Here is an 18,409-nt window from a genome sequence, read left to right on the forward strand (position 1 = left end):
AGGATTCCAAAAACCCAAATTAATGATTTGTAAGTCAAGGGTTAAGTCGTCAATAAAGATGATTAATTATCAAACATCCATTAGTGATGAAGTGCCTACGGGCCATGCTTATTGTCATATAAGACCAAAGGCAGTTGTAGTCTATGACTCCCTGTCAGAAAAGGTAAAAGGACTGCGGTTCAAACCTTCATGCCTTGATTCTCTGTAATCCCGGCTTATATTATAAAAACGTCCTTGTGACTAGGCTTTCGTGCCACTAACAATATTATTTGTAAATAGGATAACTTATATTCAAATCCTAAATAAAAGTGAGTAACAAATTAACCAAATATGGTCTATGTTTACCATGGTTAATGAATTGCCATAAAAGACAATTCCATAATAAACTCCTAAATAAAATTCTGTCATGTTCCTTGTAGCAGATCAAGATCTCAATGGCTGACCCAAGTGGAGTTAATAGTCAATCAAAGGAGGATGAAAATGATAACGCCCAAATTCATATAACGGGCGCTGAATTGAAAGCTTTGGTAGACAACGCTGTGAAGACGGCCTTAGATCGTCAATATGAAGAGTACAGCGAGTCTCGAAGCAGGACCTTATCTACACCACACTCAAAGCCAAAAACCCACTCTAAATCTCACAGCAAACCACCCTCGACTCCGTCTAAGCCTAAGAAGGACGACGATAGGCACCCATCCAATGAGAATAGCGTCCACCCTAAGAAGAAAGTGGTCGATGACGCACCTCGCGCCAAGGGTTGCACGTATAAGTACTTTGTCTCCTGCAAGCCCAGAGATTTTACTAGGGAGAAGGGCGCGGTGGATTGTATGACCTGGTTAGACGAAATGGACACTGTTGTGGACATCAGTGGTTGTGCTGAGAGAGACGTGGTGAAGTTTGTATCCCAGTCATTCAAGGGTGAAGCCCTAGCATGGTGGAGATCTCTGGTTCAAGCCTCTGGGAAGGCTGTTTTGTATAGCATGACATGGGAGGAATTTATTGCTCTCATCAAGGAAAACTACTGCCCTCAGCACGAGGTTGAGAAGATAGAGTCTGACTTCTTATCATTGGTCATGAAGAACCTGGATTGCCAGGCTTATCTCACAACTTTCAACACTCTGTCGAGATTGGTTCCGTACCTTGTTACACCAGAACCCAAACGGATCGCGCGTTTCATTGGGGGTTTGGCCCCGGAGATAAAAGCTAGCGTGAAGGCTTCTAGGCCTGCTACCTTCAGATCCATGGCAGATATATCTCTGTCTCTCACCCTGGATGCAGTGAGGCAGAGATCGTTGAGAAATGCTGATAGCGAAAAGAGGAAACGTGAAGATGATGATTCACGTAGATCCAGCAAGAAGCATCGGGGCAATCGTGACCACAATAAGGGGTCAGAGAACAAGAAGAATGATCGACAGTCGGGCGATAAGCCCTTGTGCAAGGTTTGTCAGAAGCACCACTTCGGAAGGTGCAGATTTGAAAAGAAATCCCAGCCAAAGGCCTGTGGGATATGCAAGTCCTCTGAGCATAGGACTCTTGAGTGCAAGAAACTCAAGGATGCAACTTGCTATAGCTGCAACGAGAAAGGGCACATCAAGACTAACTGCCCGAAGATAGCGAAGAAGACTGATGAAGGGAAAAAGACCAATGCGAGGGTCTTCCAGATGGATGTTAAAGAGGCTATCCAGAACGACAACGTCATAACCGGTACGTTTCTTATCAATGATGTATTCACAAGAGTATTGTTTGATTCTGGAGCAGATAAATCCTTTGTGGATGATAAGTTCTGCGAGTTGTTAAAATTGCCTGTTAAAACCTTGAATGTAAAATACGAAGTAGAACTAGCTGATGGGACTATGGGAACAGTCTCAACTGTTTTAGATGGATGTGTTATATCCATTAGGAATCACTCATTTCCTTTATACCTATTACCCTTTAAACCAGCTGGTTTCGACGTAGTATTGGGTATGGATTGGTTATCGCATAACCAAGCCCAAATCATGTGCAACCAGAAGCAAGTGGTAATCAAGACTCCATCTGGAGAACCACTTACCATCCAGGGAGATACTCGACATGGATTGCCTGCACAAGTATCTATGCTAAAGGCATCCAGATGTTTGAAGAAAGGATGTGTCATTTATATGGCACAAGTGACTATTGGGGAGGAGAAACCCAAAATTGAAGACATTCCAGTCATCTCTGACTATCCTGAGGTTTTCCCGGAAGAACTGCCTGGTTTGCCACCAGACAGGCAAGTGGAATTCAGTATCGACATCATTCCAGGAGCCGCGCCTATTGCGAGAGCACCTTATAGATTGGCACCCACGGAAATGAAAGAATTGAGGACGCAGCTAGATGATCTGCTAGCCAAGGGTTTTGTTAGACCAAGTTCATCTCCTTGGGGAGCACCAATCCTGTTCGTCAAGAAGAAAGATGGTTCGATGCGTCTATGCATCGATTACCGTGAGCTGAATAAAGTTACAATCAAGAATAGGTATCCTTTGCCTAGGATCGACGATCTGTTCGATCAGTTGCAAGGAGCAAGCTACTTTTCCAAGATTGACCTGAGGTTAAGGTACCATCAATTGAAGGTCAAGGACGAAGATGTGCACAAAACTGCATTTAGGACTCGTTATGGTCATTTCGAGTTCCTAGTGATGCCTTTTGGGCTCACCAATGCACCTGCCGCATTCATGGATCTCATGAATCGCGTTTGTAAGCCTTATTTGGATAAATTTGTCATTGTCTTCATCGATGACATCCTCATCTATTCAAAAAGTCAAGCTGACCACGAGAAACATCTTCGATGTATTCTCAAACTGCTTAATCAAGAAAAACTTTATGCCAAATTCTCTAAATGTGAATTTTGGCTACGAGAAGTTCAGTTCCTTGGACATGTAGTCAGCGAGCGTGGTATCCAGGTGGATCCCGCTAAAGTTGAAGCCGTCATGAATTGGCAGGAGCCGAAGACACCTACAGAAATTCGCAGTTTCCTAGGTCTAGCAGGATACTACAGACGTTTCATCGAAAATTTCTCAAGAATTGCTGCACCCCTAACTTCTTTAACTAGAAAGAGTATAAAGTTTAATTGGGGCCCTAAGCAGCAAGAAGCTTTTGATATCCTCAAACAAAAGCTGAGCAATGCTCCAGTGTTGACATTGCCGGACGGAATGGAAGAATTTGTCGTATATTGCGATGCATCGCACACCGGAATGGGTTGTGTTGTAACACCCCAAAAACTCGAGTTCGTTAGCTATTAGTATGTTATCACGTTTAAAAGAAAGGAATGGAATAACTAGGTTATTAAACCTAGTTAAAAACTTGGTTAAAACAAATAGGTTATGAAATTGAGTTAAATAATGAGCAAGTAACAAACATGAGGGGTGGTTTTTGAATAAAGGGAAAGTCTAAATATAAAACAAAAATAAAAACCCCCAAACACACACACCTGGGCGTGTGTGTGTTCGATCAGAGAAGAGAAAGAAAGGGGGAAACCCCTCGTGAACCCTAATCAACGAAATTGGATGCGAATTGGGCTGAATTCGAACTTGCATGAGTCGAAATAGTGATTATCTAAGCAAGTTCTAGCCAAGGTAAGTCTTAATTTTCAGTTTTGATGAACAACCAAGGAGTGGGTTTTGTTAAATTCGTGGGTTTGATCTAAATCAGGATGAAATCTTGCTATGTTATCATGTTTAAGCTGAATCTTGGTTAAATTTTAGTTATCTAGTGATTTAGAATGAAACCCATGTTTATGAGTATGATAATGATTATGATGAGCATGTGTATATGGATTATTTTGATTATGTTGATGCATGTGTTACGTATTAGGTTTTGATAGTAATATGATGAAGTTGAAAATGTGATCTTGTTTGAATAAAAGGATTCATGAGGTGAATGTGGGGAGAATATGCTTAAATTGCTTGTACAATGTGCTTAAATGTTAGTGCGCACGCCAAGTGTTCGATGAAATTGCTAGATGAAGTTAGAAAGTGAAATTGTATGCAAGTTGTAAGTTTATACGTATAAAAAGCGATTGTGATGAAAGTAGTAGTTTACTAACTTGAAAAATGTGCCTTAGATGGAATTCGTACATGAATTCGGGTTGAAGGTATATGTTGGTCAAATTTATGCATTAGGAGCTTGTACATTGTGTTTGAACGGGTGAGGTTGCTATGTGGTCTACTAGTCCCTTAATTACGGTTAAAAGTGAACATGTACTAAATATACATAGCATATAACCTCACTAACCAAGGATGATGCTAGGATTATGCTAATTTGATTTTTATAAGACATGGTTGTCAAATGTAGCGTTATGAAGATATGATTATGTGGGCATTAATTATGTGTTATGTGTGATAATGAATTTGGATTTCGAAGATATTAAATATCGTGGTTGACAAATTATGTCGTATGCATGTTAGCGAAAATCGTTGTTGGTAAGAATAGGTAAATATGTGTTAATTTGGATTACCCGATGAAATATGTGTGTTGGAAAGGATATGAAGTTGATTAGATGTTTTAATGTTTGATAGTAATGACTATGGAAAGTTAAGTATGAATTATGCGAATGATATGATTGTTACATGTACAAATGAGTATGCTAATATGAGCGTGGTTTCGATGAAATGAAAGTATAGGAATCACGTCGTGACGGACTCAAGCATGAAAGGATAACGGGTCAAGAAAAGGCGAGGAATCGGATACGAGCACGGACGTATAAGGTAAGTGATTCTGTAATCACTTCTTATGTTCGGTTAGGTGATATGGCGTTTTGATTAATTAAACATGATGGTTGAGGTCAAATATGTGTCGTAGTCTTATGTCGTAAAGGATGGGATTAAGTTGACCAAAATGCCCTTGATGGGTATTTTGGGTAAACGATTTTAATAAGTGGTTTAGAAACAAGTTATACGATTAGTGTAATGTTTTGGACAAGTATGGAAGTGGAAAGTATGGTTTTGCTAGTCTTAGATCAATTAATGCGCAAATACCCATAACGGGTCAAATAATTAGGAAATGACAATAAGTCAATAGAGCGTAAGATAAGAATTTCCTTAATCTGGATGTGGGATTTTAAGTTCATATGATAGAATATGAATTTACAAGCATGTAGGAAGAAACGGGAGGTTAAACGGGTAAACGGTTCAAAAGTTATGCGCATTTTAGTGCGTACGGACGACGAAACGGAGCTGCAGAAAAATGCAAAATCTAGAGGGCGTCGCCGACGGGCATGGGGGCGTCGCCGACGGGCTCTAGAAAACCAGTTTTTGTGCTGACGGGTTAATTACCTGTCTACGGGTTTTTGGGCTACGGGTAAATGCAAGGCCCGTCGCCGACGGCCCTAGGGGCGTCGGCGACGGCCTTCCCAAGTCCCAAAAGCTGAAATCTTGTTATTTAAGTTAATTTATGTACCGTGGGCTTCGGTTTGATATCCGTGGACTACGGTGGACTTTCCAAACATGATTTTGATGGTTCCTTAGATGTTTATGGGCTATAAAGCTAAGTCTAAGACCCATGTTAGTGATGTATGATTATGTAAGAGGTACGCGTGATCTAGTACGTGTTTGTTAAAGTATGTACGTATGTAGATGTGTATGTATGCATGTATAAAGATATGTACGAGTGTATGCATGTACGTAACGATGTAGGAAGGGTATGTATGTATGTAGAGGTGCATGTACGTATACATAAAGATAGGCATAAGCATATGCGTGGATGTAAAGATGTAAGAAAGGTATATACGTATGAATGTCTTTTGCGTTTAAATGTATGTATGTTGGTGTGTAGGTAGGTAGAACGTATGTATGCGTTTAGATGAATATGGGCTCACGAGGGGATCCATACACGAAGGTATGCACGTATGTAGGTTTGTGTGAAGGCATGTAATAAGTATGTATGTATGTATATATGTATGCATGTATGTATGTATGTATGTATGTATGTATGTATGTATGTATGTATGTATGTATGTATGTATGTATGTATGTATGTATGTATGTATGTATGTATGTATGTATGTATGTATGTATGTATGTATGTATGTATGTATGTATGTATGTATGTATGTATGTATGTATGTATGTATGTATGTATGTATGTATGTATGTATGTATGTATGTATGTATGTATGTATGTATGTATGAATGTAGGTATGTATGTATGTAGGTAGGAATGGATGTATTTAGGTATGCACGTACGTAGGTACGTACGTATGTATGCAGGTACGTATGTAGGACAGTTGCTATTTGTGACCGTAAAGGTATGTATCAGTTTGTATGAAAGGTATGTACGCATGCATCTAATGAAATTGAGTACTAACGGTAATAGTTGCGTGCTTGGTGAATGAAGTGTAACGCAGGAATACCAAAGAAGTCTCACTACGGATCATATGATCAGGATGGGAAAGCTGGGATGTAAAGAGTTAACGAAACGAGAAGTAAACGTGAACAAACCTTGTATGTTTATAACGCGTACTAATGATGTGAAATTTTATGTGGTGAGCGCAGGTAGTACCAGTCATGAGGATATCCAAGGATTGGAGTTCGAAGATCGAGTCACTAGAGAGATTGTACGGAAACGTTGATGTACATAATGTAGTAAACATAAGCTATGTTTTTAACTAGTAAATAAGAGGATGACGGATTTATGAGAAAGAACTGTGTTAAAGTTAAATCTTAAATAAGTTGAGGTATTTATAGTGAAAGAAATTTTATGGTACGTGTTTCCGCTGCGACTTTTGACAAATACGAATTAGGGCGTAACAAGTTGGTATCAGAGCCCTCGTTTGAGAGAATCAAGTAATAGAAAGTAAATGCTTGAATTCAAGCCGGTGTGCTCTCGTAATCAAGAACCCGTACAATCCAAGACTCGATCGAGGCCTAAATGCAAAAGCAAATGTAAGTATGTATTAGATTATGTATTTGAAGGAAACTAATAGTATGTTATGTGCAAGGTAAGCTTAAGAGTTTGAAGAGGATGATCCGTGAATGCAGAATAGGATGAACGCTAAGGCGGGCAAAGGTGCAAATAGGCAAATTAACCCCAGGTACACACTACTAACATGTATGAGTACCGATGTCAAAAGAAAAAGGAAGGGGTCTCCTTGGGAGGGTAATTATTAAACGAAAGACAATGATGTGGTCTTGGGGAAGTTTTAGAAATATGCACGAAACTGAAACCCATTTCTCGGGCATAAGGCGATGATTACACGAAGGCACGAAATTAGTGTGTGAATTGCGCACCTGGCCAGTACGCAAGAAGCATATGACGTTCGTGAGACCGTGGCAATTATTGCAGGTATGTCCGGTAGAACTGGGTAGCAGGTGGGCGCTATGTTGTAGCGAATGTGAAAAAGCAAATCCATTGCGGATTTGGTTATGCTAACGAAGGTTATGAAAAGTTATGCGAGTCGACCGGTTCTAGCGAACAAGTCGAATAAGAATAAGCTACCATCCGTTTTTAAACGGGTGATTTTGAATGCTCTAATGAATGCTAGAAGCTTAATCCGTTATACGGATTGAAAGAAGAAGTTATGATTAAAAGCGAAAGACCCAGTTATTTGGGTAGTGGAATGTGTATGCTTAACTCTCGTTGAGAGTGTTTATGCCAAACCTAGTTATTTGGGTAGTGGAATGTGTATGCTTAACTCTCGTTGAGAGTGTTTATGCCAAACCCAGTTATTTGGGTAGTGGAATGTGTATGCTTAACTCTCGTTGAGAGTGCTTATGCCAAACCCAGTTATTTGGGTAGTGGAATATCTATGCTTAACTCTCGTTGAGAGTGTTTATGCCGAAACCCAATTATTTGGGTAGTCGAATGTGTATGCTTAACTCTCATTGAGAGCGTTTATGCCGAACCCCATTTACTTGGGTAGTTGAATGTGTAAGAAAGAAGAAAGCTCCTATATGAATAGAACTAAAATGAAGTAATTATGATTCGACAACTAAGATGACTAACCTTAAAACCTTGTTGCTGAAGGTAGGTAAAACTTTAAGTTTTTGTTAAACACATGTAAGAAAGAAAAGGTAAGAATGACATGTTTGAAACCGCTAGATGGATTCAAACATAGAAGGAATGAAGGGTATGAATGTTACGTTTAAATCCGTGGGACGGATTTAAAACATAAAGGGATGTAATGAATGCCTTTATAAGTAAGCATTAATATAGGTTTGAATATATAGGGACGATGAACTATTACTAGTCGGTCAAGGAAATGAGAAGGTTACGTGGAAGTATGGCATGGGAAGTATAGATTTGTTAAGAAGAAGTCAAACATGATAGGTGTATGTATAAATGGAAGTGAGAAAGGAAGTATCGTTAAGAAATGCTAACCCTGATGCTCGGCTTGTTGGCCATGTTCATTTGAACAAAATGAAAGATGGCACATGATGAATGAGTAGTATAAAGTAAATCGATTTATTTTGATTAGCAAATATATGAATGTGATATGCTTAAATAGGGAGTTAGAAACAAGCCGCGTACTTAGATTTGTACAATTTATAATTATAAACAATTGGAATAAATTCGATGAAAGAAACGTAGTAATGCTATGTGTTAAGGGCTAGTATTATAAAGTAAAAGACACTAATAAGAGCTCTGGAGAAGAGTCGGACATAAGTATAATTATGAAAGTAACTTACTTAATATGAGGGCATATGAACGATGTGTACAATTACGTTCATGCATGAATAAAACCTTTGCCAAGGTCCCGAATGCGCTTAGGTTGTAGTAAGTATAGTGAATGAACAACCTGAAAGGGGTAAGAGTATAATTGGTCTAGTTTGAATGAGAAAGGTTTCGGGGACGAAACCTCATTTAAGGGGGATAGACTTGTAACACCCCAAAAACTCGAGTTCGTTAGCTATTAGTATGTTATCAAGTTTAAAAGAAAGGAATGGAATAACTAGGTTATTAAACCTAGTTAAAAACTTGGTTAAAACAAATAGGTTATGAAATTGAGTTAAATAATGAGCAAGTAACAAACATGAGGGGTGGTTTTTGAATAAAGGGAAAGTCTAAATATAAAACAAAAATAAAAACCCCCAAACACACACACCTGGGCGTGTGTGTGTTCGATCAGAGAAGAGAAAGAAAGGGGGAAACCCCTCGTGAACCCTAATCAACGAAATTGGATGCGAATTGGGCTGAATTCGAACTTGCATGAGTCGAAATAGTGATTATCTAAGCAAGTTCTAGCCAAGGTAAGTCTTAATTTTCAGTTTTGATGAACAACCAAGGAGTGGGTTTTGTTAAATTCGTGGGTTTGATCTAAATCAGGATGAAATCTTGCTATGTTATCATGTTTAAGCTGAATCTTGGTTAAATTTTAGTTATCTAGTGATTTAGAATGAAACCCATGTTTATGAGTATGATAATGATTATGATGAGCATGTGTATATGGATTATTTTGATTATGTTGATGCATGTGTTACGTATTAGGTTTTGATAGTAATATGATGAAGTTGAAAATGTGATCTTGTTTGAATAAAAGGATTCATGAGGTGAATGTGGGGAGAATATGCTTAAATTGCTTGTACAATGTGCTTAAATGTTAGTGCGCACACCAAGTGTTCGATGAAATTGCTAGATGAAGTTAGAAAGTGAAATTGTATGCAAGTTGTAAGTTTATATGTATAAAAAAGCGATTGTGATGAAAGTAGTAGTTTACTAACTTGAAAAATGTGCCTTAGATGGAATTCGTACATGAATTCGGGTTGAAGGTATATGTTGGTCAAATTTATGCATTAGGAGCTTGTACATTGTGTTTGAACGGGTGAGGTTGCTATGTGGTCTACTAGTCCCTTAATTACGGTTAAAAGTGAACATGTACTAAATATACATAGCATATAACCTCACTAACCAAGGATGATGCTAGGATTATGCTAATTTGATTTTTATAAGACATGGTTGTCAAATGTAGCGTTATGAAGATATGAGTATGTGGGCATTAATTATGTGTTATGTGTGATAATGAATTTGGATTTCGAAGATATTAAATATCGTGGTTGACAAATTATGTCGTATGCATGTTAGCGAAAATCGTTGTTGGTAAGAATAGGTAAATATGTGTTAATTTGGATTACCCGATGAATATGTGTGTTGGAAAGGATATGAAGTTGATTAGATGTTTTAATGTTTGATAGTAATGACTATGGAAAGTTAAGTATGAATTATGCGAATGATATGATTGTTACATGTACAAATGAGTATGCTAATATGAGCGTGGTTTCGATGAAATGAAAGTATAGGAATCACGTCGTGACGGACTCAAGCATGAAAGGATAACGGGTCAAGAAAAGGCGAGGAATCGGATACGAGCACGGACGTATAAGGTAAGTGATTCTGTAATCACTTCTTATGTTCGGTTAGGTGATATGGCGTTTTGATTAATTAAACATGATGGTTGAGGTCAAATATGTGTCGTAGTCTTATGTCGTAAAGGATGGGATTAAGTTGACCAAAATGCCCTTGATGGGTATTTTGGGTAAACGATTTTAATAAGTGGTTTAGAAACAAGTTATACGATTAGTGTAATGTTTTGGACAAGTATGGAAGTGGAAAGTATGGTTTTGCTAGTCTTAGATCAATTAATGCGCAAATACCCATAACGGGTCAAATAATTAGGAAATGACAATAAGTCAATAGAGCGTAAGATAAGAATTTCCTTAATCCGGATGTGGGATTTTAAGTTCATATGATAGAATATGAATTTACAAGCATGTAGGAAGAAACGGGAGGTTAAACGGGTAAACGGTTCAAAAGTTATGCGCGTTTTAGTGCGTACGGACGACGAAACGGAGCTGCAGAAAAATGCAAAATCTAGAGGGCGTCGCCGACGGGCATGGGGGCGTCGCCGACGGGCTCTAGAAAACCAGTTTTTGTGCTGACGGGTTAATTACCTGTCTACGGGTTTTTGGGCTACGGGTAAATGCAAGGCCCGTCGCCGACGGCCCTAGGGGCGTCGGCGACGGCCTTCCCAAGTCCCAAAAGCTGAAATCTTGTTATTTAAGTTAATTTATGTACCGTGGGCTTCGGTTTGATATCCGTGGACTACGGTGGACTTTCCAAACATGATTTTGATGGTTCCTTAGATGTTTATGGGCTATAAAGCTAAGTCTAAGACCCATGTTAGTGATGTATGATTATGTAAGAGGTACGCGTGATCTAGTACGTGTTTGTGAAAGTATGTACGTATGTAGATGTGTATGTATGCATGTATAAAGATATGTACGAGTGTATGCATGTACGTAACGATGTAGGAAGGGTATGTATGTATGTAGAGGTGCATGTACGTATGCATAAAGATAGGCATAAGCATATGCGTGGATGTAAAGATGTAAGAAAGGTATATACGTATGAATGTCTTTTGCGTTTAAATGTATGTATGTTGGTGTGTAGGTAGGTAGAACGTATGTATGCGTTTAGATGAATATGGGCTCACGAGGGGATCCATACACGAAGGTATGCACGTATGTAGGTTTGTGTGAAGGCATGTAATAAGTATGTATGTATGTATATATGTATGCATGTATGTATGTATGTATGTATGTATGTATGTATGTATGTATGTATGTATGTATGTATGTATGTATGTATGTATGTATGTATGTATGTATGTATGTATGTATGTATCTATGTATGTATGTATGTATGTATGTATGTATGTATGTATGTATGTATGTATGTATGTATGTATGTATGTATGTATGTATGTATGTATGTATGTATGAATGTAGGTATGTATGTATGTAGGTAGGAATGGATGTATTTAGGTATGCACGTACGTAGGTACGTACGTATGTATGCAGGTACGTATGTAGGACAGTTGCTATTTGTGACCGTAAAGGTATGTATCAGTTTGTATGAAAGGTATGTACGCATGCATCTAATGAAATTGAGTACTAACGGTAATAGTTGCGTGCTTGGTGAATGAAGTGTAACGCAGGAATACCAAAGAAGTCTCACTACGGATCATATGATCAGGATGGGAAAGCTGGGATGTAAAGAGTTAACGAAACGAGAAGTAAACGTGAACAAACCTTGTATGTTTATAACGCGTACTAATGATGTGAAATTTTATGTGGTGAGCGCAGGTAGTACCAGTCATGAGGATATCCAAGGATTGGAGATCGAAGATCGAGTCACTAGAGAGATTGTACGGAAACGTTGATGTACATAATGTAGTAAACATAAGCTATGTTTTTAACTAGTAAATAAGAGGATGACGGATTTATGAGAAAGAACTGTGTTAAAGTTAAATCTTAAATAAGTTGAGGTATTTATAGTGAAAGAAATTTTATGGTACGTGTTTCCGCTGCGACTTTTGACAAATACGAATTAGGGCGTAACATGTGTGCTGATGCAGAGGGGCAAGGTAATTGCCTATGCTTCGCGACAATTGAAAGTGCACGAAAAGAACTATACCACCCATGACTTGGAGTTGGGTGCCGTTGTATTTGCACTAAAGCTTTGGAGGTATTACCTTTATGGCATTAAATTTGTGATCTATTCTGATCACAAAAGCCTTCAGCATCTGTTCAATCAGAAAGATCTGAATATGAGGCAGCGACGTTGGATGGAAACTCTGAACGACTATGACTGTGAAATAAGATACCATCCAGGCAAGGCCAATGTAGTCGCAGATGCCTTGAGCAGAAAAGAAAGAGTGAAACCAATAAGGATTAATGCCAAGAGCATTGAAATCAAGAACAGTCTGAATGAGAGATTGTTAGCTGCATAGAAAGAAGCTGTGACAGAAGCTAACTATCCTCACGAGAAGCTAGGAGTAACTGAAGAACAGTTATCCTATGGCAAAGACGGAATTCTAAGATTGAATGGAAGGATATGGGTTCCTGTTTATGGAGGTCTTCGTGACGTTATCCTCCAAGAAGCCTACAGTTCCCGATATTCCATTCATCCTGGTGCTGATAAGATGTACCAGGACTTGAAGGCAAATTTCTGGTGGATAGGCTTGAAGAAGTCTATAGCCACCTATGTAGCAAAGTTCTTGACTTGTGCGCAAGTAAAGGCAGAACATCAAAAACCATCAGGCTTGCTACAACAGCCTGAACTTCCCGAGTGGAAATGGGAAATGGTGACGATGGATTTCATCACCAAGTTGCCAAAGACAAAGAAGGGAAACGATACAATATGGGTAATAGTTGATAGACTGACTAAGTCAGCACATTTCCTACCCATAAAGGAGACTCATAGCTCCGATATATTAGCCCAGTTGTTTGTAGACAAGATTGTAGCCCTTCATGGCGTGCCTGTGTCTATCATCTCTGATAGAGATACCAGATACACATCACACTTTTGGAAAAGTTTCCAACAATCTTTTGGCACACGTTTGAATTTCAGTACGGCTTACCACCCTCAGACAGATGGACAGAGTGAGCGTACAATCCAAACGTTAGAAGACATGCTTCGTGCATGTGCGATCGACTTAGGTGGCAGTTGGGATAATCACCTACCCTTGGTCGAATTCTCCTATAACAACAGCTACCATACAAGCATTAAGGCTGCACCTTTCGAAGCCCTATATGGTAGAAAATGTAGAACGCCCGTTTGTTGGGCAGAAGTTGGAGATGTCCAAATGACAGGACCTGATATAATATTTGAAACAACGGATAAGATTGTCCAAATTCGCGATCGATTGAAAGCTGCTCGAGACAGGCAGAAAAGCTACGCAGATCTGAAGCGTAAGCCTTTCAATTTCGAAGTTGGCGACAAGGTTTTGCTTAAGGTATCACCCTGGAAGGGGGTGATGCGATTCAGTAAGAAAGGCAAACTAAGCCCGAGGTATATTGGACCTTTCGAGGTAATCGAACGTGTCGGATCGGTTGCCTACAAATTAAACTTACCGAAAGAGCTCAGTGGTATCCACAATGTGTTCCACATCTGCAATTTAAAGAAGTGTATCGCTGATGAATCACTGGTTATACCACATACAGATGTACACATCGACGAGAGCTTAAAGTTCGTTGAGAAACCTGTGTCGATCGAGGATCAACAGGTTAAGAAACTTCGCAGGAAGTATATACCGATTGTGAAGGTGAAATGGGATGCCCGTAGAGGTCCGAGTACACGTGGGAAGTAGAGTCCACGATGAAAGAGAAGTACCCTCATTTATTTCAATAAATCTCGAGGTCGAGATTTCTTTTAAGGTGGTGAGGATGTAACACCTCGAAATTTTACGTCCAATAATGTATTGACACGTGTCTTAGGTTTACACCTGGTGTTAAATACTAAATAAAGGACTAAAGTTGACAAACATTGAAAGTATGTAAGTTCGAGGGTTAAAAATGTCAACGAGGGATAAATATACTGTACAGTAACCCTAAATGATGCTCGTACCTTCACACGAATGAATCATGGATCGTACGGAACGAATTGTGGAAGAAAGTGAGGAATTACAAACTACAGGGGCCAAATGTGTCAACATGTTTAAGTTATACCTCTGAGTGACCTTTGGGCATACCCGAGGCTTTTTAATGGTAAATTATACTCACTAGAATGCGTGATTTAAATTTCGCAAAGTTCCGTTTTAAAACGAGAAAGTTATGATCGAATTCGTTAAAAAGGGTTAAAAGCGTCAAACTTTGAAAGATAAGACTTTTCGGGTAATAATAAATTAACCAAGGGTTAATAAGTTGGGTAAAAGTTCCGAGGCCCTTATTCGTAAATAATCGAGGCCCAAATCGCAAAGTTACCCCTTCGAAACCGAAAGGCCAGGGCAATAATTACAAAAGATTTGAAAATCTTGAAATATTGGTCTCAGGCGGGCCGCGTTAGCGAGCCAAGCAATCTTACGCGGGCCGCATGGTCAGTGGAAGATATGGGTTTGTCAGAAAGATTCAGGCGACCCGCGTAAGAGTTAAGTGATCTCTTACGCGGGCCGCGTCAGCCCCCCAGTAACAGAAAACGTGGACAGGAGCACTGTTTGCTGTTTTAACCGACTTAGAATGCCATTATGAGAGCATGGGCGCCCCCTAAACGACCCCTAGCACTCAGGGACACTTGGTGATCATCCAAGAACACTTGTTGTCATGATCTAATTCATCTAAGATTGCTATAAAAGGCCATTCATGTTGTAACAATTGTTCACACCTCATTTATTCACTCCTGGAGCTTTCTGAAGCACAAGAGCTCTCTCTAAGCATCCCTAATCTTTCACTAAAACTTCTGTAAGTGTGTTTGATCTTTCTTATTTAAGTTTTGCTTAGCTTTAGCCCAAAAGTCAATCCGTCGTAATTAACGATTGACTTTACGATAAATCACAAATGGTCCAGTGGTTTGTTGAATCAAAGGTAGTTATATGTTGGTAGTCATGTGGGCATTAAACCCCTAAAAGGGCACCCTCTGATTCTCACTCTAACTAGTCCGAATGTCGAGTCAAACTTGCTTAGAAAAAGTCAACAGGATGCTATTTTGCGATTTTATGCATAATCAGTAATGTAGATGGCGAGTAACCTGTTTTAACACTCATATAACATGATAATAAGTATATTAACTAGTCTAAGCTTGTTTGATCCGACCATCTACTGTTTTGACCCGGTTCGGAACCGAAAGTCGCAAAACTTTGACTTTTGCTTTGACTTCAGTTCTGACCCATTATGGTATGTTTTAGATATGCCTTAGGACTCTCTTAGGACCAGGTTACATGATGGTATAACCCTCTGTGACCCGTTCATTGTTTGTCCGAGTCTTTAGCACATTTCCGTTAAACGCCTTAAAGTTGACCATAACACCCTTTTTACTTTAAAATGTGAATTTTGGACATGTGAAAGGACATAAACCTTAGTTACTGATTTCTAAGCATGTCCCTAAAATTTCACGTCAATCCGAGGTCTAGAATAGGAGTTATGCTAAATAGCGCAATTACGGAAACTTTAGTAATTAAACGGCGCATTTAGCATAAAGCCTATCTAAACCCAAATTTCGACACCAAACCTTCTACACACTGATGTAAAATAATATTTTGAGATTTTTAAAGATTTTTAATCATTTTTAACCTGCTCATAACCTGCGGTTATGGCATCGGTTCGGTAAATACCGAATATACCCTTTTTGGACATAACTTGAGTTCTACAAGGTATTTTGACCCGATTCCAATTGCTACTGATTTTAAATAATAAATAGAGTATTTTGGACTTTATAAACTGTTCAGAAAACTCAGATTTCCTGTAGAACTCAGAAACCTCTTTTATAATCTTTAAAGTGACCGAAATACCCCTACGGGGCATTTATTGGATTTAAACTCATTACGGGCATTATGGAAGGTATCCTACTGATACCACAACCTCTTTATAGCGTATTAACTTAGGAAACCTGTGTAGGACTCTTACGGTTACCCGTTACGCCTTTTGCGCGCACGGTTCGGTTTATGTAACTAGTTTACATAAACTAGCCGAAATGGGTCAAACCTTATCATTTTTACTTCAAAATCCAGAGTGTGGTTATTATACCCATATAAAACAAGTCTTCAAACTTGTTGGGGCCCAAACCACATTCCATTCCCGGTTTTCGCCTTTCACGCGATTAAACCGTAATTTTCCTTTGAAACTAACCGGTCTAAGCTAAGGCTAGATTAAAGACCCGTTAGGATTCTAATAGGTTGTTTAAACCTTCGTTCCAGAGTAGGAGACCAGTAAAAGAAACTTGCATTTGTTTGATTGAGGTTTAATACTTGCTCAGGTAAATACTTTTAACTTATTTTCCGTTATACGGGCTTGGGTTACGGTATTTAAAATACCGCTTGGTCGGGCAATTGACCCCAACTCATTAGTAGTTGGGTATTATCAATGTGACCCGTTTAAAAATTTGGTTTTGTTGGCTTTACGCCTTTGGGAGCTTAATGACCATGTCCCGGATATCCTTGGCAGCATTTTACGAAATGGCCACGACCATGACACGCGGGTGTAGGCGTACACCCGACAATGTGTCCATAATTATAAAGGTATAGCCGTTGGCTTTCCCGCCATGGTTTTATGCTATGTGGTGTATCTATTAACCTTAAACCCGGCACGACCCGGGCGACCGAACGCATAGTGAACATGTAATTCTTTTACAAGATTTAATTATAAATTATCCCAAGTTATAAAGAGTTTGTGCCATGTGCATTCAAATCAATTTTATTAAACATTTTACAAAAGTGTCGGTTGAATGTATTTACCAGTGTAAACTGACGTATTTTCCCCAAAAAGATTAATGCAGGTTCAACACGTAATAGGCTGGCCACTCCTTAAGCATCGTTAGAGTCTCGCAAGCTTGGGATGCAATGTCTGCTGAACAATATTTATATTTTATTTTATTTACCTGTGGATTTATTTCGACTATTCGTGATACTTGGATATTACAATCGATGGTTGAAATATAATCTATCTTTATGCTTCCGCTGTGCATTTATATATTGTGTGGTTTGACTATATTGTTGCCAACTACGTCACGGTAATCCCCCACCGGGCCCACCGGTGATACACGTGGAAATCGGGGTGTGACATGATATCCAAGCCTTGGTTAACTTTTTATTTGGGTATGTATTAATGAATTTAATAACTAGTTTTTTATATTGAAAGTGAATTTTATTCTATCATCTTTTCATGTTTTGTTGATTCAATAATTCATGTCTTTAGAGTCTATATAAAGCACGTTAACTGTCTTGAAAGGGGTTAGAAGGGTGGTTGGTTAAAGGTCTTACCTCATTCAGTGTATAGATCTTGCGAGGACTTGATTCAAGTTTATTAGGACTTCTCTTTAGGCAGATAACATCAAATCGGGGGAAGTAAGAACGGCTTGAATCCCTTATAAATAAACTACTAATAAAACTTTAAACCGACCTTGTGGGACTGTATCTCTGCTGACACAGATCAATATGGCCGAGGGTAGCATTGCCTCCAAAAGAAGGACATGCCACATGAACTGGCAGCGAGCGTGGCATCCAGGTGGATCCCGCTAAAGTTGAAGCCGTCATGAACTGGCAGGAGCCGAAGATACCTACGGAGATTCGCAGTTTCCTAGGTCTAACAGGATACTACAGACGCTTCATCGAAAACTTTTCAAGAATTGCTGCACCCCTAACTTCTTTAACTAAAAAGAAAATAAAGTTCGATTGGGGCCCTAAGCAGCAAGAAGCTTTTGATATCCTCAAACAAAAGCTGAGCAATGCTCCAGTGTTGACATTGCCAGACGGAATGGAAGAATTCGTCGTATATTGTGATGCATCGCACACCGGAATGGGTTGTGTGCTTATGCAGAGGGGCAAGGTGATTGCCTATGCTTCGCGACAATTGAAAGTGCATGAAAAGAACTACACCACCCACGACTTGGAGTTGGGAGCCGTAGTATTTGCACTAAAACTTTGGAGGCATTACCTGTATGGCATTAAATTTGTGATCTATTCTGATCACAA

The 18,409-nt window shown here is 39.1% G+C and overlaps 1 long non-coding RNA gene across 1 annotated transcript; it reads left to right on the plus strand.

Annotated features, from left to right (window-relative positions):
• Window positions 1–10,106: 10,106 nt before the first annotated feature.
• Window positions 10,107–12,303, plus strand: LOC118490665. Its single transcript, XR_004889811.1, has 2 exons — window positions 10,107–10,331; window positions 12,093–12,303. It is a non-coding gene; the product is annotated as an uncharacterized LOC118490665 (long non-coding RNA).
• The last annotated feature ends 6,106 nt before the right edge of the window (window positions 12,304–18,409 follow it).

Source organism: Helianthus annuus, chromosome 3 (assembly GCF_002127325.2).
Source record: "Helianthus annuus cultivar XRQ/B chromosome 3, HanXRQr2.0-SUNRISE, whole genome shotgun sequence".
Lineage (NCBI taxonomy): Eukaryota > Viridiplantae > Streptophyta > Magnoliopsida > Asterales > Asteraceae > Helianthus > Helianthus annuus.